The sequence below is a fragment of the Lathyrus oleraceus genome, chromosome 4 (assembly GCF_024323335.1).
Source record: "Lathyrus oleraceus cultivar Zhongwan6 chromosome 4, CAAS_Psat_ZW6_1.0, whole genome shotgun sequence".
NCBI lineage: Eukaryota > Viridiplantae > Streptophyta > Magnoliopsida > Fabales > Fabaceae > Lathyrus > Lathyrus oleraceus.
The window spans coordinates 281,262,699-281,289,228 of record NC_066582.1 but is presented as its reverse complement, the minus strand read 5'-3'; the positions used below and the strand labels follow the sequence as shown (position 1 = coordinate 281,289,228).

The window sequence follows — 26,530 nt, the reverse complement described above, 5'->3', positions numbered from 1 at the left end:
AGACTTGGAGAATCTTCTGGAAGCAGATCTCCAGCTCCTCTGAAAATTTCTACTGGTACGTCTGTTCCTCCTATTTCCTCTGACCCTCTGATGGTTTCCTCTACCCCTTCCTCTAATCCTCTCCCAACACCACCTATTTTTACAACCTCTGAAATCCCACCTTCAACCACCAGAACCTCACCTTCACCAATTTTAAATATCGCCCGTACATTCATACCTCCTTCTGAACCTGAACAAATAAACCAAAGCACTTCCTCTTCATCTTCCACAGCCCCAGAATCACCACCATACTTCAACATTTCTTCTGACCCAGAACTCTCAGACCCTAACTCTCCAACCCTAGCCCAAATTTATGCTCAAAACCTCGCTTCACAACAACCAACAGAACCTGAAATAACTTCACCACCACAACAAACAAACCAACCTTCAGAAAACCAACCTTCTGAAGACCAACCCTCTGACCTTCCCACCTCTGATATCAACCCACCAAACACCTCTGCTGCACCTGAATCAGAAACTGAAACTAAACCTTTAGACTTAAACCCTCTTTACGCTTCACCCCAAAGATCTGAACCTGAAGCAGAATCTGAACCTCTCACATTAAATCTCAGCCCTCCAACATCTTCACCTCAAACCTCTGAACCAAACCTTTCTGTACCTACCCTTGAGGAAGCCATCATGCTGGTAGCAGGGGCTTCAGTACAAAAGGTCAAGTCTCTGACCACCAACTCTGAAATCAGTGATGATCCTGATTCTGTAAGGACACACTGGAACAGAGTCATTGGCTGGATGACCTCTGAGGCTTTTAGACTGAAGAACATCTCTGAACAAGTCAGAAATGGCTACATCAGAGATGCTGAGGCAAGACTCCAAGAAAGACTTGCCAGAGAAGCTGCTGAAGAAGCCAGGAGGCTAGAGGAAGAGAGACTTGCGCGAGAAGCTGAAGAAGCCAGAAGGCTGGAAGAAGAAAAAGCTCGTCAAGCTGAAATCCTAAGGGAAAAGGAAGCTGAAGCTAAGGCTCTGGCAGATGCTGCTGCTGCTGCAGAAGCTGAAGCACAGGCCGCTGCTGAAGCACAGCAGGCTCTGACTCTGGGGGAGTCCTCTTCTGTCATCCCTATGGTTCTCCAGACGCTGAAAAAACTTAAGCAAGATCAGAATGAACTCCGGGCCAGAATGGACAAGCAAGATACTGTCAACGACAACATCCAGAACATGCTTGTTATGTTGCTTCAGAGAATGCCTCCGCCTCTGAACCCCTAGACACTTAGGATTTTTGTTTGCCTGTTGTTTTGTTTTTTTTTGCTTTCTGATGTTTTCATGTTCTTGTTGCCTTTGTGCTTTTATCTGAATACATTGTTTTTCTCTTTATTTATTTATTTTTGCTATGTCTTTTTGATTCTGACAAAAAGGGGGAGAAGTCATTAATAGCTCTGATGAAAATATTGTCTAAATACCTTAAACACTCTGCAACATATTTTTTCTTAAAAATAAAATTATCTAACTTGGACTTAAGAAATTGCAGAAAGTTTCAGAAACCTCATTGCTTGGAAGCTCTGGTAAGAACTTCTGAACTCCCTAGCACTATCTCAGGGGGAGCTCTTATCTATCTGATCTGATATTATTCATGTTTCATCTGCTAATTAAGTTTGTTTTGTCATCATCAAAAAGGGGGAGATTATAAGAACAAAAATTGTTCTACAACAGATTCCTTGATTTTGATGATAACAAAGGATGAAACCAAAAATGGCACCCTAACGAAAAGTTTCTAAGTGTGCAGGATTCTAAAGAAAGAAGGAAGAAATCTGATGATGTCATCAGATACAAAACCAGATCAGATACAAATTATCAAATGATCATAAGCATCTGAAGTGGAAACAAGTTCAAGAAAGTCTAACTCTGAGCAAAACAGCAAAGTGTCAGAAGCATCTGAACATGAAGTAAGCTCTAGAAGTTCTGACTCTGATCAACGCTATCTCTAAACTCCAGAACTTATCAGCGATATCTAAAGAATCCATCAGAACTCAAAAGAGATCAACATCAGAAGCAAGACTCCAAGACTCTCAGATACACGAAGACTCTGATCATAAAATTGCTAATTATGAAAGAGTAACGTTAAAGTCAAGTAATGATTTGCAAATGGATTTCCTAAAACAGAAAGAGACGTTAATCTCCAATTTCAATAAAGAAGATACTATATGTGGTAAGTAGTCATTTCAAGGAGAGAAAGTTATCCTGCAGAAGCTATTTAAGTGATGGCGTAAATTCATTTTAATATCCATCAGTTTCAACTACCACCTCACTGATCTATATAAAGAACTGCAAATCAACATTCAAGATACAACACATACAAGGAAAAATTATACTGAAACATCAACGCTCAAGAAAAACACTCTTGCTCTCAAAATCTTCACGAAGCTTTTGCTTATAACGTGAATTACTTTGTTCTTACTATTGTAATATTAGCTTATCTTAGAAGCACTCTAGATTACATAAATCTTTCATCTATTGTTTGTTGATTTCCTCAAGTGACTCTATGTAGTCTGTATACTTGAGAGGACTAAGAGATTTTTCTCTTAGACGTTGTTTGTAATCTTTCAAGATTAGTGGATTAAGTCCTTGTTGAAGGCAAAATCACCTCGGCCGGGTGGACTGGAGTAGCTTTGTGTTATAAGCGAACCAGTATAAAATCCTTGTGTGATTTTCATTTTGAAAAGCGCTTATTTTTCCAAACAATTCAAACCCCCCCTTTCTTGTTTTTCTCACCTTCAGTTGGCCTGATCAATAACACAAGTCACCTGAGGGTCAGGTAAAGTGAAGTAGTGAATGGTCTCACCCTCAATTAACAGCCTGTATTGATTCGGTTGGAAAGAAGATCTCCTCATGAGGCCACGGTCCAGACCGAAATCAATATCCATCAAGGTGTAGCTGCAGTAGGACGTCAGGTGAGATAGTCTTCTATCGAGTCCCAGGGCTGAGGCTATGTGAGTCACCGTGCTTCCAACATGTATATGGCTCGCAGCAGAGCGGGCATTAAGATATAGACTCTCGATCAAGAAAGCTCCATAATCTATCGGGCGTGACTGAGTGGTACAATACATGAAGAAGATCTCTTCAGCACTCACATGCGTATCATGGTCACTCTTCCCCAAAAAGGTGTGGGTAATGATCATTTGGAAGTATCGGAAAGCAGGGTTGTGAATCTTGTTGGAAATTTGGGTGGAAGGGTCAGGACTACCTCCACACGTGATACCGCTCCAAAACTTCTCGACGTCTCGGCTCAGAAAGTAGCTCATGGGGATCTCAGATAAAGCATCATAGACAGTCTAATAACTAATCAAATCGCCAAAATGCTTGTGGTTGAAGGTGTATTCCGCCCCAAACAACCTGAAGTTAATGTATCCTCCATCACTGGCGTGACCAACATAAGGCTCATAGATAAGCGAGCTCAGGAACTCCAAAGTCAGGTTCCTGTAAGTCACGTGCATAGCATTTGTATATTCATCCCATTGTAACTGATTGCACAAGTGCCTGACACTAGGCTCAATGCCTAATGCCTCCATGCAGCTCGAGTCGGGATATCTGGCGGGCAACATTGGGCGCTGGGAAAGCATGGTGTAGCACTGCTCTTGAACTGGGTCACAAAAGATAACTGGCATAGTGTCGATATTCTCCATTCCTGAAAAGTTAGATTAGAAACAGAGGACACCTGAAATCACAAATATTATAACTGTTAGTCTCCACACAGATATATATATATATATATATATATATATATATATATATATATATATATATATATATATATATATACAAAACAAATAAAAATATAAATTGAAAATAGTAAAAGTAAAGGAAAAGAGATCATGGGTTGCCTCCCATGCAGCGCTTGTTTAACGTCGTTAGCTTGAAGATTCGAACTTTATATGTTAGAGGTAGGAACTGGAGGGTCGGTCAGAGTTTGGTCATGACATTCTGTGGGTATGTCACCTCCTTGGTATTGCTTCAGTCTTTGTCCATTTACCATGAATGGATTACAGGAGTTGTTCCGGATTTCAACTGCTCAAGATTTCAGGATTTTGGACACCTTAAAGGGGCCTGTCCATCTCGAATGTAGCTTACCCGGAAAAAGTCGTAATCTCGAATTGAAGAGAAGAACAGAGTCTCCTATATTAAATTCCTTTTTCACGATCCTTTTGTCGTGCCAAGCTTTGGTTCTTTCTTTGTATATAACGACATTCTCGTAAGCGTTCTGGCAGAGTTCCTCCAATTTGTGAATATCAAGGATTCGCTTTTTGCCAGATTCTAGGTAATCCAAATTCAGGGTCTTTATGGCCCAATATGCCTTGTGCTTGAGTTCAAAAGGTAAGTGGCATGACTTCCCGTAGACCAACTGGTACGGTGTAGTTCCAATAGGGGTTTTGTAAGCAGTTCTGTAAGCCCAAAGTGCTTCTGTTAGCTTTTCAGACCAATCTTTTCTAGATATTGATACAATTTTCTCCAAGATCTGCTTAATCTCTCTGTTGGATACTTCCACTTGACCATTAGTCTGGGGGTGATATGGTGTTGCTACTCTGTGTTTCACTCCATATTTCCTTAGGAGTTTATTAAATATCCTGGTTATAAAATGTGATCCACCGTCACTTATGACAAGTCGTAGCACTCCAAATCTGGGAAAAATATTATTCTTTAACATCTTAATGACTACTCTTATGTCGTTGGTGGGTGCGGCTATAGCTTCTATCCACTTGGACACATAGTCAACTGCTACCAAAATGTACTTGTTTCCCAATGAAGATGGAAAAGGTCCCATGAAATCAATACCCCAAACGTCAAATAATTCTACTTCTTGGATGTTCTTCAAAGGCATTTCGTCACGTCTTGAGATGTTCCCAGCGCTGGCACCGGTCACATCGGACAATATAAGCATGGACATCACGCCATAACGTCAGCCAATAAAGACCATCTTGAAGGATCTTAGCGTACGTCTATGATGTTTATGACTTCTTCTTCCGGGACGCAACGTCGAAATATGTTATCAGTTCCTCTTTTGAAAAGGAGTGGTTCATCCCAATATAAGTGTCTTACATCTTTAAAGAACGTCTTCTTCTGTTGATAGTTGAGGTCAGGTGGTATGATATCAGCGGCTAGATAGTTCACAAAATCAGCGTACCATGGTACTCTGCTAATTTCTGAAATCGTCCCAAGGTTGTCTCTATCAGGTTCAAGGGGAGTGGTATCTATCTTAGCTACTGGTCTGTCATAGGTGAAGTCATCATTTATAGGTAAATGATCTGGCTTTAAATGCTCTAATCTGGAAAGATGGTCAGCAACTACGTTTTATGTTCCTTTTTTGTCTCTAATGTCTAAGTCGGATTCATGTAGCAAAAGGATCCACCTGAGCAATCTAGGTTTTGCATCCTTTTTTCTTAAAAGGTAACAGATAGCTGCATGGTCTGTATAGACTATAATCTTAGATCCTACAAGATAAGACCTAAATTTATCGATTGCGAAAACTACAGCTAGGAGTTCCTTCTCTGTTGTTGTATAATTTATTTGAGCGACATCTAGGGTCGTACTAGCATACTATATTACCTGTAGTTTCTTATCTTTTCTTTGCCCTAAAACAGCTCCTATAGAGAAATCACTTGCATCACACATTATTTCGAAGGGTTTGGTCCAATCCGGGTTTGTAGAATTGGTGCTGAAATTAATGCTTGTTTTAACTGATTAAAGGCTTTGATGCATTTTTCATCGAAAGTGAATTCAATGTCTTTCATCAGAAGGCCGGTCAGGGGTTTTGTTATTTTAGAGAAGTCTTTTATGAAGCGTCGGTAGAAACCGGCATGTCCAAGGAAACTACGGACTTCTCTGACTGTCTTAGGAGGGTTAAGGTTTTCTATAACTTCTATTTTTGCTTTATCGACCTCAATGCCTCTTTTAGTTATTATATGTCCTAACACTATGCCTTCTTTAACCATAAAGTGGCACTTCTCCCAGTTTAACACAAGGTTAACTTCTACACATCTCTCTAGGATTTTCTCAAGGTTAATAAGGCAGTCTTCAAAGTCTAATCCACACACCGAGAAGTCGTCCATAAATACTTCCATGATTCCGTTGAGATAATCTGCGAAGATTGACATCATACAACGTTGGAAAGTAGCTGGCGCATTACAGAGTCCAAACAACATTCGTCTGTAAGGACAGGTAAAGGTCATTTTCTCTAGATCCTCGGGGTGTATGGGTATTTGGAAAAATCCAGAATATCCATCAAGATAACAAAAGTAAGAGTGTATGGCGAGGCGCTCCAGCATTTGATCTATGAATGGAAGGGGGGAATAGTCTTTCCTAGTTGCCTTATTGAGCTTTCTATCATCTATGCACATACGCCATCCGCCTTTTATGCGTCTAGCGACATGCTCTCCCTTCTCGTCCTGCACAACTGTGATGCCTCCCTTCTTGGGTACCACATGTACAGGACATACCCACTTACTATCAGAAATCTGATAGATTATACCAGCTTCCAGTAGTTTAAGGACTTCCTTCTTTACTACCTCGCTTATCACAGGGTTGATCCTTCTCTGATGATCTCTAGAAGGTTTTAAATCCTCCTCTAGTGAGATCTTATGCATACACACGTATGGGCTTATACCTTTTAGATCAGAGATGTTGTACCGTAAGGAAGAGGGGTATCTTCTTAAAATATTCAAGAGTCGATTCGTCTCGTCTTGGTTTAAGGTGTCACTAACTATTACTGGGCGGTTCATTTCTTCATCCAAGAACTCGTATCTTAGGTTCTTGGGTAGTTCCTTAAGTTCTTCAGCTGGTTTTTGAGAATTAGGTGAAGGGTCTGGAGTAAGATCCAAACATTCGTTAGTGCGAGGTTTCGTTTCCTCTAACTCGTCATCATTTTTATTCGGGTTTGAAAATGGTTCGATCTTAGGTTCTCCCTGATCAAATTCTCTTATGCACTCATCTATGATATCAATCGCATAACATGCGTCTCCTAGAATTGGTGCCATCAGGAATTTCGAAAGGATGAACTCAATCTTTTCATCCCCTACTTAGAAGGTTAATTTTCCTCTTTTGACATCTATTATAGCTCCGGCTGTTGATAAGAATGGTCTACCTAAAAGGATAGGGATATCTTCGTCTTCTTTGATATCCATGACCATAAAGTATATTGGGATATAAAGTTGACCGATCCTAACTGGGATGTCTTCTAAAATGCCTATAGGATACTTAACAGACCTATCGGCTAATTAAAGGGACATCTTAGTTGGTTGCAATTCTCCTAGGTTTAACCTTTTACATACAGCTAAGGGCATTAAACATACACTAGCGCCTAAGTCTAGGAAAGCTTTGTCGATCACATGACTCCCTAAAATGCAAGGTATAGAAAAACTACCAGGGTCTTTCTCCTTCTTAGCGAGTTTATCCTCGGAAATAAAGTTGCATTCCAAAGGTTTTGAATCGTCGAGCCTACGCTTGTTGGTTAATATGTCTTTGAGAAATTTGGCGTTAGACGAAATTTGGGTGATAGCTTCGGTGAAAGGAATCTCTACATGAAGCTTTTCTATCACTTTTATAAATTTTTGGTATTGGTTATTAACTTTGGTTTGTTTAAGTCTTTGCGGATATGGGATTGGTGGTTTGTATGGGGGTGGTGGTTTGTAAGTTTTATCCTTGGCTTCACCTTCTTGGTTGGTTGTTTCTCAGGTTCCTCTGGTTCCTCTTCTTGGTTGGTAGGTACATTTTCTTTAGAAGTTTTGGTCTCGCTCATCGCTGGGTTCTGAGGCCCTTCGTAAGCGGTCCCACTTCGTAACGAGATAGCATTAGCTTGCCCTCGAGGGTTTGGTTGAGGTTGTCCAGGGAATTGGCCTCCAGGTGTAGTTTGTGGGTCTTGGTTTTATGTTACCTGTGAGATATGGGTTTCAAGCATCTTGTTGTGAGTGATTATCTGATCAACCTTGGTTCCTAATTGCGTTATAAGTTCGTTTACGTGAATGTTCTGGTTTAGGAATTCTTTATTTTGCTGAGTCTAGCCCGATATAAAGCTCTCCATGATTTTCTCAAGGTTAGACTTCTGGGGCACAACTTGCATAGGTTGATTTGGTTTTTGGGCTTGATAACCTTGCGGTCTCTGAGGTGCATGATTTTGGATAGGGTTCTGGTTTTTATAGGAGAAATTTGTATGATTCTTCCATCCAGGGTTGTAAGTGTTTGAAAATGGGTTACCTTGGGCGTAATTCACTTGGTCGGTATTTAGTTTGTTCAAAAGGTTACACTCCGCCGAATCGTGTCCTTTGGATCCACAGAGTTCGCACTCTGTGTGGACTACTGCTACGGTGTTAGTGTTTGTAGACATATGTTCGATCCTAAGGGCTAAAGCGTCCATTTTCGGTTGCATCATGTCTAGAGAGCTTACCTCATGTATTCCACCTTGGGTCTCCTTTTTCTCTATTAATGCTCGTTCAGTTCCCCATTGGTAATGGTTTTGGGCCATATCATCAATTAGGTCACAAGCTTCTGGATAAGGTTTGTTCATCAGCGCGCCACCTGCGGCAGCATCGATGCTCATCTTGGTGTTATAATGGAGTCCATTGTAAAAGGTATGAACGATCAGCCATTGTTCTAGGCCATGGTGTGGGCAGACTCTTAATAGCTCTTTATATCTCTCCCAAGCTTCGAAAAGCGATTCTCCTTGGTTTTGAGCAAACCTAGTTATTTGGTTTCGAAGAACAGCAGTCTTACTAAGGGGGAAATATCTAGCAAGGAATACTCTCCTAAGGTCTTCCCAGGTAGTTATTGAATTAGCTGGAAGTGAATCTAGCCATGAACGTGCTCTATCCCTGAGGGAGAAAGGAAATAATCTTAAACGGATCGCATCGGGTGAAGCGCCGTTAGATTTAAAGGTGTCGGCTAGTTGGATAAAAACTTTTAAATGTTGATTCGGGTTCTCAGTAGCGAGACCCACGTATTGGTTTTGTTGCACTAATTGCAACAAAGACGGTTTTAGTTCAAAATTGTCAGCAGGTATAAGGGGGTTTACTATACTCGAACTAGGTTCCTCATCAGAGGGTTGGGAAAATTACTTAAGAGGTCTCCTATCGTGATTCTCGTCCATAGCTTTCTTAATTCGGATGAGTAAGAGGTGTGTACGAGTATAACGTTCGGGTTCCGCTAAAGGATCTACTAAATTTCCGGTACTACGGGTTCTTCGCATTTACCGGCTAATAATGCCTTAGTCTAGACGGTGTAACAAAATTTGACGAAGTTAGTCCCCGGCAACGGCGCCAAAAACTTGATCGTGTTGATTCGCAAGTGCACGAATTACGTCAAAGTAATATAAAAGAATATCGATCCCCACAGAGACCAATCGTCAATCTATCGATTACTATCATTACGGTGTTTATCTAAGGCGGTTTAAAAGAGATATTGGGTTTGCAAAATAACGGTAAATAATAAATGCAGGTAAAGACAGGTTGAATGTAATTCACGTCAGTTAAGTGATGTTTCGATTGTCTAAATAGAACTACTTATGAGGCAATATTTTCTACTCTTGAAAAGAATCCATTTAATAGGAATTGTCGCTTTCGCATATTCAGAACCAAGTTTACCCTTAAATTAAGGCCTTTTATTGTCACTTATAAAAGGTGCGCAGAACGCTAAAGTAGTAAACTTATTTTTAAGAAATGAGACTCGTAAACTTAGTTGAAAAGTGATTTTGATTTGGAAAGTTTACCAAACGAGTTTCCTGATTTTAAATCTATCAACGCATCCGAAAACAGTTTCAAAAATAGTTTTTCCTTAAAGTGATAAAAATTCCTAGTTACTAAGCCAGGGTGCTTTCGCACTCCTCGAATAGTTAAAACTAACCAAGTCTTGTTTAGAAAACTCAAGTTAAAAATCAAAGCAGCCTTTTAAGTATTTCTACAGATTTCAATATGTGAAACATTACTTTAACCGCGATCCTTACATTCTAACCTTTAAAAGATTTAGCCAGACATAGTAACACAAACGAACACAACGGTGTTAATCATGATGAAAAGTTTGTTTTAGAATGTGAGGCATGGAGAGCGAGTAAAGTGCGTAAAGTAAATAAAGTAAAACGAGTGCGAAAAATAAATAAAGTAAAGCGAATGCGGAAAATAAATAAAGTAAAGCGAGTGCGAAAAATAAATAAAGTAAAGCAAGTGCGAGAAATAAATAAAATAAAAGCGATGCGGGATATAAATAAATAAAGCGATAAATAAGAACCTGCTCCAAACGGAGGCTTTGATTCTGGTACAAAAATAAACCTCCGACTCCTGAAGCTAAAGACGACAGCCACTCGAAGTGACCCAACTCAATCTCACTAAGGTGCGATAACCCCCCGATGTGACGGATTATCGCTATTACAAATGATAAATATATGCTTAGTGTTGTAAAACTAAGTTGGATGATTAGAAAACAAAATGGAACGAGCTATTTATAGAGGTTTTCAGCAGCTTGTAAAGACCATGGTGCCCTCCAACTTCCCCTTAGTGGGAACGTGACTTCCAAAGGTGGCACCCGCCATCCCTTCATGGCGCCCGCCATGTGTGTAAATGGGGTGGATCATGGGAACATGGCGGTTACCTCCTAGTTGAGGGCTGATGACTCATGGCTTCCCCTATAGCGGCCGTCATGTGCAACGCCATGTGTGTAATTTTGTCGAAAAAGCCTAATTTTAGGTCTTTTTGCTTCGTTTCTTCAAAAAGAATCCGAAAGTGCTAAATATCTAAAAACAAGAGAAAAGAGAGCATAATACAAACAAAATGATAATAAAGTCCTAATAAACATGTGAAATTCGAGTCAAAAACACGGTGTAATTCGGTGTGATCATTAACCCGAGGGGTTGCGAAGTTGTGAAAAGGGACATCCAGCGACTGATGGATGAAGGCATGATTCAAATTGTTCAATCCCGTCATGTAGATGACGATGTAAATGTCATAGTGCCCATTTTCAAGCAGCCATAGAGATTGGTAATCCAGTACGACAGCAGCAACAATAACAATATCAACAATAGATCAGTATCGCCGTTGGTTATACGGTTAGCAGGCTCAGTCCCGTATTCATCTGATAGAGTTGTGCCATATCAGTATAATGCTACAATGATGAAAGATGGTCAAGAGGTCCCGTTGCCTACGGCTAGTTCAGTGGTAAGCATTGCTGATGTTACTAAGGTGACCCGCAGTGGTCGAGTGTTTGGGTCGGTGTTCCCAAAGGATAAGGAAGAATCAGTTGTGAGTAAGAAGGTGGAAGTGCCTGTTGTAGATCCTGTTGGTGCTTCAAAGGGTAAGTCTGGCGAATCCAGCGATTTCAAGGCTAACGATAATGATAAGGTACTTCGGTTAATCTAAAGGAGTGAGTTTAATATGGTGGAGCAGCTGCTCCAAACCCTCTCAAAAATCTCAGTGTTGTCTCTGCTCATGAATTCTGAAGCGCACAGAGAAGCACTGCAGAGAGTTTTGAAACAAGCTTTTGTAGAACATGATGTTACAGTGGATCAATTCGATCATACCGTGGCTAACATCACGTCTTGCAATAATCTCATCTTTTATGATGAAGAACTCCCTAAGGAGGGTAGGAATCATAATCTGGCTTTGCACATCTCCATGAATTGCAAAGAGGATGCTTTGTCAAATGTGCTTGTTTACACCGGGTCGTCGCTGAATATGCTGCCGAAGTCAACTTTGTCAAAGCTATCATATCAAGGAGCGCCCATGAGGTATAGCGGTGTAATCGTCAAAGCTTTTGACGGTTCGCTCAAAACAGTTATTGGTGAAGTGGACCTTCCAGTTAAGATAGGTCCGAGTGACTTCTAAATTACTTTTCAAGTAATGGATATCCACCCGGCCTACAGTTTCTTGTTGGGAAGGCCATGGATTTATGAGGCAGGAGCTATTACTTCAACTTTGCACCAGAAGCTCAAATTTGTGAAGAATGGCAAGCTTGTGATCATTGGTAGGGAGAAAGCATTGTTGGTTAGCCACCTATCATCTTTCTATTATGTTGAAGCTGAGGATGAGGTTGGAACTCCATTCCAAGCCTTATCTATTGCTGTTGAAAAGAGGGTTGGGGCACCTATGTCCTCATTGAAAGATGCTAAGAAGATTGTAGAAGAAGGCGATGTTGATCAGTGGGGGCGCATGGTAGAGGTCTCCAACAACAAAGGCAGAACCGATTTGGGGTTCCAGAAAGGTTCATCAGCTGTAAGGTCCGAAGATATGCAACTTAGCTTCCATAGCGGAGGGTTCATTCATGGCAATGAACAACACTTAGTTGTTGTGCTATAAGATGACGAGGAGGAAGACTGCACCAATTTTGTGACGCATAGAAAGGCTTGCAACAATTGGACTGCCGTTGATATTCCTGTTTTTTTGGATCGATCTAAGTAATTGCTTTTATATGTTTTTTAAAATCCTTCTCCTATGCCTAAGGGAGAAGTGAACATTATTGGACATTTCAAATTTGATCACCAATAAAATTAATTCTATTCATCCACATATATGATGTTTTGTTTTTACTTTTTGTTTTATTCTGAAAATGGTAATCACAAAAAACATAAATAAACAATATAATTATCCATCTGCAAAATATTTGATCACAAATTCACTTCTCTAAAATCAAAATATCAAATCATTATGCAGGTTGGTTCCTAACCCCATTGAATACAATGATCCTTCTCCTTCTCCAAATTTTGAATTCCCTGTGTTTGAAGCCGAGGAGGAAAGTGATGAATTATCTCGTCTTCTTGAGCATGATGAAAGAATTATTCAGCCGTTTGAGGAACAGATTGAGCTAGTCAACTTGGGTTCCGAGGATGATGTAAAGGAAGTCAAGATTGGGTCTCGCCTGTGTCCAGATGCCAAGAAAGGGTTGATTGATCTTTCTTCGAGAGTATTCATATGTGAATGCTTGGTCATATCAAGACATGCCTAGTTTGAATTCTGAGATTGTGGAGCATAGATTACCGTTGAAGCCAGACTGCCCGTCAGTCAAACAAAACTTGAGAAGAACGCATCATGATATGGCTGTGAAGATCAAAGAGGAAGTGCAGAAACAGATTGATGTCGGTTTCCTTGTGACCGCTGAGTATCCATAATGGGTGGCCAATATTGTGCATGTGCCGAAGAAAGATGGAAAAGTCCGCATGTGTGTTGATTATAGAGATTTGAATAAAGCCAGTCCGAAAGATGATTTCCCTCTGCCACACATTGATATGTTGGTAGACAATACTGCTAAATTCAAAGTCTTTTCATTTATGGATGGATTTTCCGGATATAATCAGATCAAGATGGCACCCGAAGATATGGAGAAGACCACATTCATTACACCTTGGGGAACATTTTGTTATAGAGTGATGCATTTTGGTTTGAAGAATGTCGGTGCAACTTACCAAAGAGCAATGACCACTCTTTTTCATGATATGATGCATAAAGAGATTGAAGTTTATGTCGATGACATGATTGCTAAATCGATTGATGAGGAGGAACATGTTGAGCATTTGTTGAAGCTATTCCAGCGTTTGAGGAAGTATAAACTCCGCTTGAATCCCAATAGGTGTACTTTTGGTGTTCGTTCTGGTAAGTTGTTGGGCTTTATTGTCAGCGAGAAAGGTATTGAAGTTGATCCTGCCAAGGTCAAAGCAATACAAGAGATGCATGCGCCCAAAACTGAGAAGCAAGTCAGAGGTTTTCTCGGCCGTTTGAATTATATCTCCAGATTCATTTCCCACATGACTGCCACATGTGCGCCTATATTGAAGCTTCTTCAGAAAGATTAGTCTTGTGATTGGACTGAGGATTGCCAGAAAGCTTTTGACAGTATCAAAGAATATTTGCTTGAACCTCCGATTTTGTCTCCACCTGTTGAAGGAAGACCGTTGATCATGTATTTGACTGTGCATGAAGATAGTATGGGTTGTGTTCTTGGTCAGCAAGATGAGACTGGAAAGAAAGAATTTGCAATTTACTACCTCAGTTAGAAGTTCACCGACATATGTTGTTAGAAGTTCACCGACTGCGTCAATATATGTTGAATCATACCACTTGGTTGATATCCAAAATGGATTCGATCAAGTATATATTTGAGAAGCCTGCTCTAACTGGGAGGATTGCCCATTGGCAGATGTTGTTATCAGAGTATGATATCGAATACCGATCTCAGAAAGTGATCAAAGGTAGTATCTTGGATGACCATTTGGCTCACCAACCGATTGAAGATTACCAGTCAGTGCTGTATGACTTTCCTAATGAAGAGATTTTGTACTTGAAAATGAAAGATTGTGATGAACCATTGCTTGAAGAAGGGCCAGAGCCTGGTTCCCGTTGGGGCATGGTATTTGATGGAGCTGTTAATCAATATGGAAATAGCATTGGGGCAGTGATTATTACTCCTCAAGGCACGCATCTACCATTTACAGCTAGATTGATTTTCAAGTATACAAACAACATGGCAGAATATGAAGCTTGCATTATGGGGCTTGAAGAGGCCATAAATCTCAGAATCAAGCATTTAGATGTCTTCGGAGATTCAGCTTTGGTTGTGAATTAAATCAAAGGAGAATGGGAGACAAATCAATACGGTTTAATACCCTATAGAGATTATGCGAGGAGGATTTCAACTTTCTTTACAAAGGTTAAGTTTCATCATATCCCTCGAGATGAAAACCGGATGGCAAATGCTCTTGCAATGTTGGCATCAATGATTGTAGTAAAGTATTGCAATGAGGTTCCCAACTTGTCTGTGGTGCGTCTTGATAGGCCAGCTCATGTGTTTGCTATTGAAGAAATCAAAGACGAGAAGTCGTGGTATTACGACATCAAAAGTTTCCTCCAAAGTCAGATTTACCCGTCTGAGGCATCTTTAAAAGATAAGAAGACTTTGAGAATATTAGCCGGTAACTTCTACTTGAATGGTGATATATTGTACAAGAGAAACTTCAACATGGTTTTGCTCAGATGTGTGGATAGACATGAAGCAGACTTGTTGATGACTGAAGTGCATGAAGGTTTCTTTGGTACTCATTCCAATGGACATGCAATGGTAAAAAAGATTTTGCGAACAAGTTACTATTGACTGACAATGGAATCTGACTGTTGCAAGTTTGTGAAGAAGTGCCACAAGTGTCAAATATATGTTGATAAGATTCATGTTCCTCCGACACTATTGAATGTTATTTCTTCCCCATGGCCCTTCTCCATGTGGGGAATTGATATGATTGGGATGATTTAGCCCAAAGCTTCGAATGGTTATCGTTTCATTTTTGTGGCAATTGACTACTTCACCAAATGGGTTGAAGCGGCATCGTATGCGAATGTAACCAAGCCAGTTGTTGTGAGGTTTATTAAGAATCAAATCATATTCCGTTATAATGTGCCAAGTAAGATCATTACTGATAATGGATCGAACTTGAATAACAATATGGTGGAAGCCCTTTGCAAAGATTTCAAGATTGCACATCATAATTCTTCTCCCTAAAAACCCAAGATGAATGGGGTTGTTGAAGCTGTGAATAAGAACATTAAGAAGGTTATTCAGAAGATGGTTGTCACGTATAAGGATTGGCATGAGATGCTCCCATTTGCTTTGCATGGGTATCGTACATCCGTCTGCACTTCAATAGAGGCAACCCCTTTCTCTCTTGTATATGGTATGGAAATAGTGCTCCCCGTAGAGGTCGAGATTCCGTCATTGTGTGTGCTCATGGAAGCCAAGTTGACTGAGGCTGAATGGTGTCAGACTAGGTTTGACCAGTTGAATTTGATTGAAGAGAAGAGATTGACTGCCATGTGTCATGGTCAGTTATATCAGTAGAGAATGAATAAAGCTTTTGATAAGAAGGTCAGACCTCGTGTGTTTAGAGAAGGTGACCTTGTGCTCAAGAAGATCTTGTCGTTCAAACCAGATTCTAGGGGAAAATGGACTCCTAACTATGAAGGCCCATATGTTGTTAAAAGAGCCTTTTTAGGCGGTGCTTTGATTCTTACAACTATGGATGGTGAAGAGTTCAGTCGTCATGTGAACGCAGATGCAGTCAAGAAATACTTCACCTAAAAAAGAAAAGAACAACTCGCTAAGTTGAAAACCTGAAAGGACGACTTTGGCAAAAATGAGCGTCTCGGTGGATTGAAAACCCGAAAGGGCGATCCAGGCAAAAATTAGAGACATAAAAATAGAAAAAATTCCCGATAAGTTGAGTACCGCACCTTGGGGTAACTTATGCAAAAATTAGGGATTATGGCAAGTAACTGCAGTTTACTGATCGTCCTGTATCGGAAAGGCCTTAGTTGAGCACAAGGGTGACGTCGATTCGTCATCCCAGTAGCGGTCAAGAGCACAGTGGATATCAAAAGTTGGTAGAAGGATTAAGGATCATTTGTATTCAATGTAACCCTTTTCCATGTAAATTACCATTTTCAACTTTGTAATCTATGGAGTCTTGTCATTTATAGACTACCATCCCATTAAATAAAGTTGAGCTTTTGTTCAATTGTTTCTACTCTTATTTACTTCAGCCAATAATTTAGATTTTATTATGATCATTTTGGAAATTTTAAAATTTTAATCAAAATCATTTTCTTAAAACATATAAAAACAAGAAATTTTTCAAGGCAATTAAAAGGAAGTATCAACAGCACTTCAAAGAGCAGCAAGTCCTTAAGTGAGAAACATCAGAGGTTCCCCCAAGCAGTTAACCCTTCGGGTATCCCTAGTTGTTTGTGTTGATCCGGTTCCCCTGCGGAGTGTTTGTTCTCTAGCAGAATTTCGATTCTTTTCCCCAGCTGAGTTGGTTGATTCAGTACCTTGCGGCGTGTTATTTCCCCGGCGGTGTTTCTGTTTTCCCCAACGGGGTTCACATTTCTTCAGCAGAGTAAGATGTTTTCCCCAGTAGATTGCATTGGTTTCCCCACCAGTCGCCATCCGACTCGCTCCCAGTCAGAGTTTCCTCCTGGTTTCTAAGCGCCTGCTTTGTGTTTACCTTATGTATGGTTGTCTTCCATTTAATATGGCGTTGACCTAAAATTCCCTGCAGACTCGGTAACTTCGCCTCTCCTCAGCAGATCTCCTCCCTCGGCTAGATTTGAGCCTTTGGTTTGTTGATTTCTCTGTTCTCCAGCCGTTTGTCTCCCTCTTTTGTGGATTGATCGAGGATTGTACCGATGATTAAAATTCTTTGCAACACCTTTGTATCCTTCGTGATCGTTTTTTCAGCATAATCATCATATATACATATACATAGACAATCCTATAATTTCATAATTTGCATATTGGCACCATCATATTTGATTGATTTGTCAATTTGAGATTCTCATTCTTTGTATGGCGGTACTTTATCCCCATACGAGTTCGGTGTCTGTCCTCCCTCAATTGTAAAGTGTCAGCCCTTCAGGCAGAAAGACTTTAACCTTTCTCCTCTTCCCCACTGAGTTGTTCCTCGTGGATGATATGTTCATCCTAACCGGTGACGGATATCTTTCTCTCCCCTGCCTGAGTCTATCCTTGATATGTTCATCCTAACCGATGACAGATATTCTCGTCCTTGGTATTCTACCCAGTAAAAAGGTAGTTGCAATCCCTATTCTTGTCCCCAGAGAGTTAATCCCAAATATGTTCATCCTAACTGATGTCGGGTTTCCTTCTCTTTGCGGTCTTCTACCCAGTAACCGGTAATTGTAAATCCTGCTTTTGCCCCCTTCATAGAGTTAATCCTTGATATGTTCACCCTAACCGGTGACGGATTTTCTCTTTGATGGTATTCTATCCAGTAACTGATAGATGTAATTCCTATTTCCTCCCCTCACATAGTCTATCCTTGATATGTTCATCCTAACCGGTGACGGATTTTCTCTTTGATGGTCTTCTATCCAGCATTCGATAGATATAATTCCTACTTTTTGTTTAGTTGGTTTATCCTTGATATGTTCATCTTAACCGACGACGGATATCCTCCTTGACATTTCCCATGCAAGTCTATCCTTGATATGTTCATCCTAACTGATAACGAACTTTCTTCCCTGTTGAGTTTATCCTTGATATGTTCATCCTAACTGATGACGGATACTCTCATCCTTGGTCTTCTATCCAGTAATTTTCTGCAGTTTTCCCCAGCAAGGATATTCTTACCCAGTAACCGGTAATGAATAATCCCTCCTGACATTTCTCAGCGAGTCATCCTTGATATGTTCATCCTAACCGATGAAGGATTTCCTCTCTGTAAGATCTTTATTATCTCCTCACCCGGTAATAGGTAATAGATAATAGATTTCTGCTCCTCCTGTGTTGAAGTTTATTTCTTTCCCAGTTGAGTTAAGTGCGTGTTTCCTTAGTGAAATCACTTTTCCTGCATGATTCAAGTACTTCAGTTTTATCCTGACTTACTCGTATCCCCTACAGATGTTGTTATTTCCCCGGTTGAGTCTTTCCATTTTATATGGAATTCCTCTAGTCCCCCAGCAGTTTTAAGTCGTAGCCTGGCCTACGCATAACTCCTTTTTCCCCCAGAGTCTCTGTCTCCCCAATGAGTTTTCCTTACGGAATACATTATACTCCTGCGAACTTTTGATCTCTCTGATTTCTTTTCCTTTGTGGCAATATTTCCCCATAAAGAATTTACTTTTACAGTCATATCATATGCATCATGAGGTCTCTTAGGGACCAAAATTTGTTTCTATATGTTATTATTTAAGCCCATTCTACTGAGTCGACAAGAAGATTTTAACCTTCGCCTCCTCAGTTAGAATGTCCTTAAATAGGGGCAGCTATAAGACCCCAATTTTGACCCTAAGATCCCTCATGCAATTTCATCATAAGAATTAGCATTGGGATCATACCTTGACATCCTCCTTACCCTTCTTGCATTGGGTTTATTTTGGGAGAGATAACCAAGCACTATGTGATTGTATCATACTTGTATATCATCATTTACTAACCAAAATACAAAAATATGTCTTTGCATTTGCCTGACTCCTTTTGTAGGTAGGGCATGATCTCCATTGATATATCAAGTTCATGTCTAGGGTTTGAGACCCTCATGACAAAGAGAACAACCATGAATTGATCCAATAATGGTTATGAGCATCGTATATGAGTTCCATTGATTACTACATGTTATATTGATCAAGTTTTCTTCAAGTGTTTGGAGGTGATTTGCCTTTGAAACCCTAGTTTGACTGGGTATCTTGAGTAACTTCTCCAATAAGCTATCTCACAAATTGATCAAATTTCTCAAGGGACACTTCAAAATTCATCATCTTATGCATATATGATCTACCATGAGCCAATAAAGTCAAGATAATTGAAGGTTAGCAAGTTGGTTGATGGTGGTTGGCCAGATGAATTCATCTGATCAAAACTGGGCCTCCCTAGACCCTTTCTCCTACACTTTTCACCATATGAAAATGATTCCAAGAACAACGTTACTCTAGATTACATTCCAAACAACTTTCATGTTGAGACCTAGAGCTAGTTTTGCTTGGAAAATCATTTTCTATGTTGAAACATTATAGGTCATTTTGTCTAAACCCTAATTTGAAAGTCAACTTCCCAGCCATAACTTGCTCAAGTTTTATGACATGAAAGATTTCCAAGTTGCACAATCAAATTCAAGATGTCTACTTCAACTTTTATGTTTGGACTGAGAGATAATTCAACTTTTATGAGCATGTGATATGAGGATACATTATAGGTCATTTTTGACCTATACCATTGAATAAGTGATTTTCCAAACTTCAAAAATGCATAACTCTATCATTATAAATCCAAATGACATGACATTGGTGACCATTTTGAAGGTATTTGAAATATCTACAACTTTGATGAAGACACTTTTCTCATTTGAAGCTCACATTAAAAGTTAAGCAAGGTGGAATATTGAGATATATGGCTTTATACTTAGAAAAAATTTCAACATGTTGAAATTTCCAAACTTCCACCTCAAAATTCTCCATGTTCCAATCTCCAAATGAAAAAGTGTTGAACATCAAACTTGTTCCCCTTGATCCAAGCTTTCCAAATAACCCAAGTTCATACATTTTGGATGAAGATTGCTAGGTCTGCGCATGGCTTTAACAAGGCTGGATAATTGGAAAGAATCAAAACTCAAAACTTCAGTTCACTTTGCCTTGCCAATCAAGCTTTCATTCAGGCTTCATCTGGAATCATTTTCGACCTTTTTGCATTACATCATGGGCCTGCACATGCCCATGCACTCGTGCCATCAACATTACTAATTTTGGACATATTTTTAAAGTGTGCAAATATCATTCATTCATGCTATAAATACATGACCTATGTGCTCATTTGAATCACACTTTGCGCGCCAGCTTTGCCCCCAATTGAAACCCTCTCATTCTAAAGGAAAACCGTAGAAATTTCAATTTGAAATTTGAGTTTGAATCTCAACTGTTGGATATTCAAACACTCTAGGATCCAAAGCCTTGCAACCTCATCAATCACTTCCTGCTAGCTTCTCAAGTGTGATCAGATCGTGTTTGGAGCAAGCAACACCAAGAACTACATAGCATTGAAGGTAATTTTCAGAAAACTTCATCTCTTCAATTCTCTCTCAATTCTACTCAATTCTCTTGGATCTTTGGTTGTCTGAAGTCCTACCAATATAGGCAAGAAGATTAAGTTGCTTATAGGTTAAATCGAAGCAACTCAGTTGACACACCTCAAAATTCAACTCCTCGTATCTTTCTATATATGTGGAGTTAGTTAAAATTGAGGTCAGATTCGTGCTCTACGCCATTTTTTCTGTCAGATCATGTCCTCTTTTTTTATTTTAGTGATGGTTGAGGGTGGACCAATCCGGTGAGGTCCACCGGAGAAGAAGACCGGAGCTACAGCGCCGGCCGTGCGTTGGCACGTCTCTCAGCCACATGATCTTGCCATTTTGTTTTAATCTGAGGCGTTGGTTTTGATTACCATGCATGTGGCGCGCTGACTAGGTTCCATCATGGAACGCGCGTTGTAGTCCACTTGATCTGCCACCTCAATTAATGAGGGAGATCAAGTGGCTCACATTTTTTCACATTTTCTGATTTTTGTTTTATTCCTTTTATTTTCATTAATTCATATTAATTTTAATATTGATCCAAAAAATATGAGAGTTTCACCAAATAATTTCCTCTTTCATATTCTGAATTAAAATTATTTTTTGGATCATTATTAATATTTTTCATAATTTAATTGATTTTGTGATTATTTTTAATTGTTTAAAAATACTTTTAAGTCTTTAAAAATTCTGAAATTTTTTCTCCAAGGTCCTTTGACCTTTTTTGACCTATGATAAATCTCATGGCCATTTCTTTGGTGTTTTGATGAGGTTTTAGGAATTTAACAAACCATATTTAATTTAAATTCATTATTTTAGTATATTTAATTTGAATAAATTCCAATTAATTGTGATGACTTGTTTGAGTTTGACTCTTGTTGTTGGGCCTTGGTCAAGGTTGATTTGACTTTGTCATGTTAATATCATTGGATTTAGGGGATTGATGGAATGTACATTCCATATCCCAAAATGAATGGATGATATTAATTTGGTAAAATTCCTCCTTTGACCAATTTGATTTTGATTCATTCCCCTCCCTCTTCATCTCATTCCCCTTCTTTATGCATTCATATCATTTGGTCTATGATATCTCAAAGTCCTAAAGCTAGTTGATTGAAAAATCAACATGAGTATGGATGAGATTAGGCCACCTCTTTTGCATATTCTTTTTGTGTGTGGTATGTTTCATGAGCATAGTCCATTATACTATGTCTCAAACATGCATTAACACCAAAATTCTATTGCCCGACCTAAAATAGTTATGACTTCTACATAAGTCCAATTACGATTGCTTAACATAGCGCTAAATTTATGACACAAAAGGCATAGCATTCTAGTTAGTGAGATTGTAAGTCTCCCCTCTTTCATGGTATTGTGTGGAAACTTGGCTATTTTTCCTTCCTTTGGAAGATGTCTTGGCTCAAGAATCCATGCTTGTGATAAGTGGGTTGAGTGTTCTCTAAAGAATAACTTAAAAATGAAAAGCAAAAGCAAAAGAATACTAACTTCTAACTCATTAACAACTAACTTTTAATTTCAAGCCATTTACTTTAATGTCATTTAATTTTAGTCCTTATTCATTTGCCATTATTCATACCATTCTAATTGTTTATGTTAATGCAATTTTCACTTTGTCCCTTTGGACCATTTTGTGTGATATATCTTGTTTGTGTATACTTTGCTTGTTTGTGTGGTCTTTGACCATTAATGTACATAATAAGAACAAAAACCCTAAAAAACTTTTGTGTGGACTGTTGGCTTGATCCTGGACAAATGGACTTAGAATTTAGGCAACATTCCTATGCTAAAGGACTTGGGCAATGCCAACTTTTTGTGAAACCAAGTGCTTGCAAGTTGGAACTTCATCTGATACATCATTCAAAATCCCTTTGAGTTCATCTGCAACATGATCATTGTGAAGCTGTTATTTTGAACATGTGACTTATGGAATTCATCTGTTACATGGGCTAATTTGAAGAAGATCATGGAGTGGCTAAAGCTTGGGTGTGACTATCTTTATTTGATGACTTGCTCTTCAAGATAATATAATTGTGCATTTGTGTGTTGCTTGATTCTAAATGTCCAAGGGAATCTGGGTTTCTATTGACATTCTTGTCTATTGGATTGCTACCCATTGGTCAAACCTTTTCAACTCTTAACTTTTAATTTTGTGCATAGGATTAGTCTCTTCATCTTCTCCCCATTTCTTTAATTTCAAAATCTCTCCCTCCCCTTTCAAAATCTTCTTTGATTGAACTTATTTTGTTCTAAACTTTGACCACTTTGCAAAAAGATAGAAACTTTGGCCTTATGCCATTGCATTTTCAAATTTCTTTTCTTAAATAAAATTTGTAAATAAACTTAAATATACTTGACTTAAACTTTCAGAAAAGCCAAAAAGAACTAACTCATTCAAGTCATTTTAGGCCTTTGTGGCTTTCAAACTTAATTTTTGTTAAAACACAAAAATATAATTAATGAATTCTTTTCTCATCCCCTCATTCTATTTGTTTGTGATCATTTTTGTACCAAATACATATACACATAAAAAGGGCTCTCTAGGAGTACCTAGGACACTTTGGGTGCTAACACCTTCCCTCTGTGTAACCAACCCCCTTACCTGTAATCTCTGACATTTTATTAGTTTTAATTTGAAAACTTCTTACTTTTGGGTTTTGTTCGTACTTTTTCCCTTTTCCCTTGGAAACAATAAAAGCGTGGTGGCGACTCTTGTTATTTGATGTCAAGCTTATCCATAGCTTGATGATCATGAATTTACCGCTACAACCACTATTAAAGACATATGCCTTTCATAAGCGTAAGGCATCTTGAATTCTTTTGCTCTCCTCTTCACCCAACTAGTGTAAGGCTCCAAAGGTACAAAATTCTTCAATTCAAGCTCACTTTTTCCTTTCCTATGAATATATGCCAAGCATGCACCATCCTAGTGTTCAATCCTTGAGTTTCTTTCCCTTCTTAGAAAAATAAACCTTCTAACAAAGTGTTATTAGGTTTTTCCTTCATAGGGAACCCAAGTTTACATCTTGCCAAAGTCAGATTGTAGTTGATTCCTCTTTGTGGACCAAGAAGAGGCACATTAGATAACTCCTCACAACTGTCAATAATCTTCACGTCGTCGTAAATAGAAGAATACCAAGTGATTTCATCATTGGTAAGAGACATAAGTCTTTGAGACCACCTTAAACAAACCTTGTTTTCTTTGAGGACAGTAGACTGTCGCAAGTTCAAAATAAACCACTTGTACAATAAAGGTGTATAACAGACGATAGTTCCATTCCCCTTAGAAGTCTTATGATGAATGGTGAAATAGGTGTCATCAAGAAAATTTGGAGCAGGATTCCCAACCAAAAAGATCCTAATAGCATTAACATTAACAAAATTGTCAATGTTGGGAAACAAGACCAAACCATAGATGAGTAAGGCAAGAATAGCTTCAAAGGCCACCATGTTATTCAAAAGGCTTTCTCAATCCGAAATTTTAAAGTCAACCTTATCATACCCCAATTTTGTCTGGGCATTTTAAACTTTTCATAAATTTGATTTTAATTTCAATTGGCATCATATGTATAGCCTAACATGCATCTCATCATGAATAATACCTAAAATATCAGTCGGAATAAATTCTCGAATATAGAAACAAATTGGTTAAATCATTCCTCAAGTACATGCAAAATCAGCGGGTAACAAGTTTCGAAACTTATAGACGTCAGTATTATTAATCTACGGTTCATGTAGTTTAACCTTGTGCGCTCGTTATATTTTCCGGTGACTTTTTCAGTTGCATTTTGATCCGTCTGAAACTTTTAACCAGTCAAAAATTATTTTAGAATTTAAAAGAAACGTTGTATTTTTCCAATAAGTTTATTTCGCATTGATCATTTTAATGCATTCGATTTAATTTTTCGAGCATATTTGTGTCCGATTTTTATTCATCGTAATCAGTTTATTTTTATTACTTAATCAAAATAACCAATAAATTTATTTAGAATTAAGTGAGTATATAGTTTATATTTTTTTAAGATTTTTTTTAATTTTCTTTTGCTAAAAGTCATTCCTAATATTCAATAATAAAAATAACAAAATAAAATGATAAATACTTCCAACTGGTGCCACATATCCCACTCCTTGAAGCCACTCATAAACGCAGTTGTCACACATAGATAGGGAGAGGCTCTCCACTCCCAACAGATCTTTTCTTCACCACAAAAGGACTCTCTCTCTCTCTCTCTCTCTCTCTCTCTCTCTCTCTCTCTCTCTTTCTCTTGTAAAAAGCATTTTTTTCTTTTCCAATTGAAAAGGGAGAATAGGTACATAAAACCAAAACACCACCACCGGAAAAAAAACTTTAAATTCGCCGCACTATAACCGTCTTCTTGCCTAAATAATAACCTGCTCAGACCACCATGCCACAACAACGCAAAACTAATTTTCTCATTCAACTCCATCATCATACTGAACCAAAAAACTCCTCATAAAACTATCTTCAACTCACCATACATCACCATCACACCACAACTATCAATCTCATATCAAGTCCGAACAAGAAAAAGAGAAGAAGTCCAAACACATTAGATTCAACAAAAAAATGGAAATCGACAAAGGAGAGTGAAGTCGAACGCAACCAGAAAGCCGCACGCGACATCACTATCGGTCATTTATCATCCAAGTTTCACGTCGCTCAGACCTGTTCCGCGACACCATCCTTCACCGACTGAATCGTTACTGGATCCGCGCTGCTCAACCCTACATTAATCCGCAAAATCACAATCGTTTTTTGCGGCTACGACTTCCATCATCGACGTCAAAGTTTTAGGGGATATGAGGTAATATTTTCCATTTATGCTTTAAATTGAAAAAGAGAGATACTGAGTGAATTCAAAAGAAAATAGAAAATAAGAGGAAGCTATCTCTTGGTTCAAGCTTCTTTCTCAGATTATTGATTCAAACATGACATTAGCAGCATGTGGTGGGAGCACAGGAAGTTGTTCAACTAGCCTGTTGATATTCTTTAGAGTTTTGCTTTATTTCTACTGTACTGCTAGAATAAATGTGTGCTTTCATTTTATTGCTTTTAATTGCAATAGTAAAATTAGAAAATATTTCAATGATGAAATGACCAAAATAAAGGTGCTTGAAATTTGATCTAACATTTACTGGTTTTTTATTTAGTAGACTTACAAATAGTTTAGTATATAATTTATGTTCTAAGCATGTAAAATGAGAATCTCGTGTTTTTCTTCGTTATTAATTGATTGCTTAATTGATTTTGATTATGATTAATTAATTAATATTTTTACTATAACTTAATTAATTGATATTTTAATTTAAATTACTAAAGCTAAAAATTAATTATCTAATTATTTAATTTGTTCAATAAAACAAGACATAATTAGATAATTAATTAGGAACTAAACTTGTACATATTATTAAATCACATTCACTTATGTAATTGGTAGACATTGAGTTTTCACATTTGTCTAATTTATAAAATGAGTTTACTGTTAGCTTAAATGAATGTTGATTTATAGTGTCATTTTCATAGTATAGTATGAGTACTTCTTCATAATCATTATTTATCTTGTACTTTTATGTGAAATTTTTGTAAATCCAATATTTATTTTGAAGATACTCAGTTTTTGTGGTTAAAATGTTGTCCCGTCCACGACTACTGTGTTCTCTAATTTTATTGCATGAGTTTACTGTTCGAGACTAGGGGCGTATGCTTTATTCTTGGATAGGCGGTGACTTTTATATTATTTTTTTCCAATTTAGAAAATGGTTTTAATTTCGAATTAGTATAACATAATGTTTGTTTTGAAAGGTCTTGTTATTAAAAATTGATTAGGTTTCAAACCATGTCAAACTAACTTCAAAAAATATCATATAATTCTCGATTCAATATCGAGTCTCCATTTTTCATACATTTGT

General features: G+C 38.3%; 1 non-coding gene across 1 annotated transcript; it reads left to right on the top strand.

The window, feature by feature from the left end:
• The first annotated feature begins 8,633 nt into the window (after nucleotides 1-8,633).
• On the top strand, nucleotides 8,634-8,740 carry LOC127078004 (small nucleolar RNA R71). Its single transcript, XR_007787757.1, has one exon. It is a non-coding gene; the product is annotated as a small nucleolar RNA R71 (small nucleolar RNA).
• Nucleotides 8,741-26,530: the final 17,790 nt, after the last annotated feature.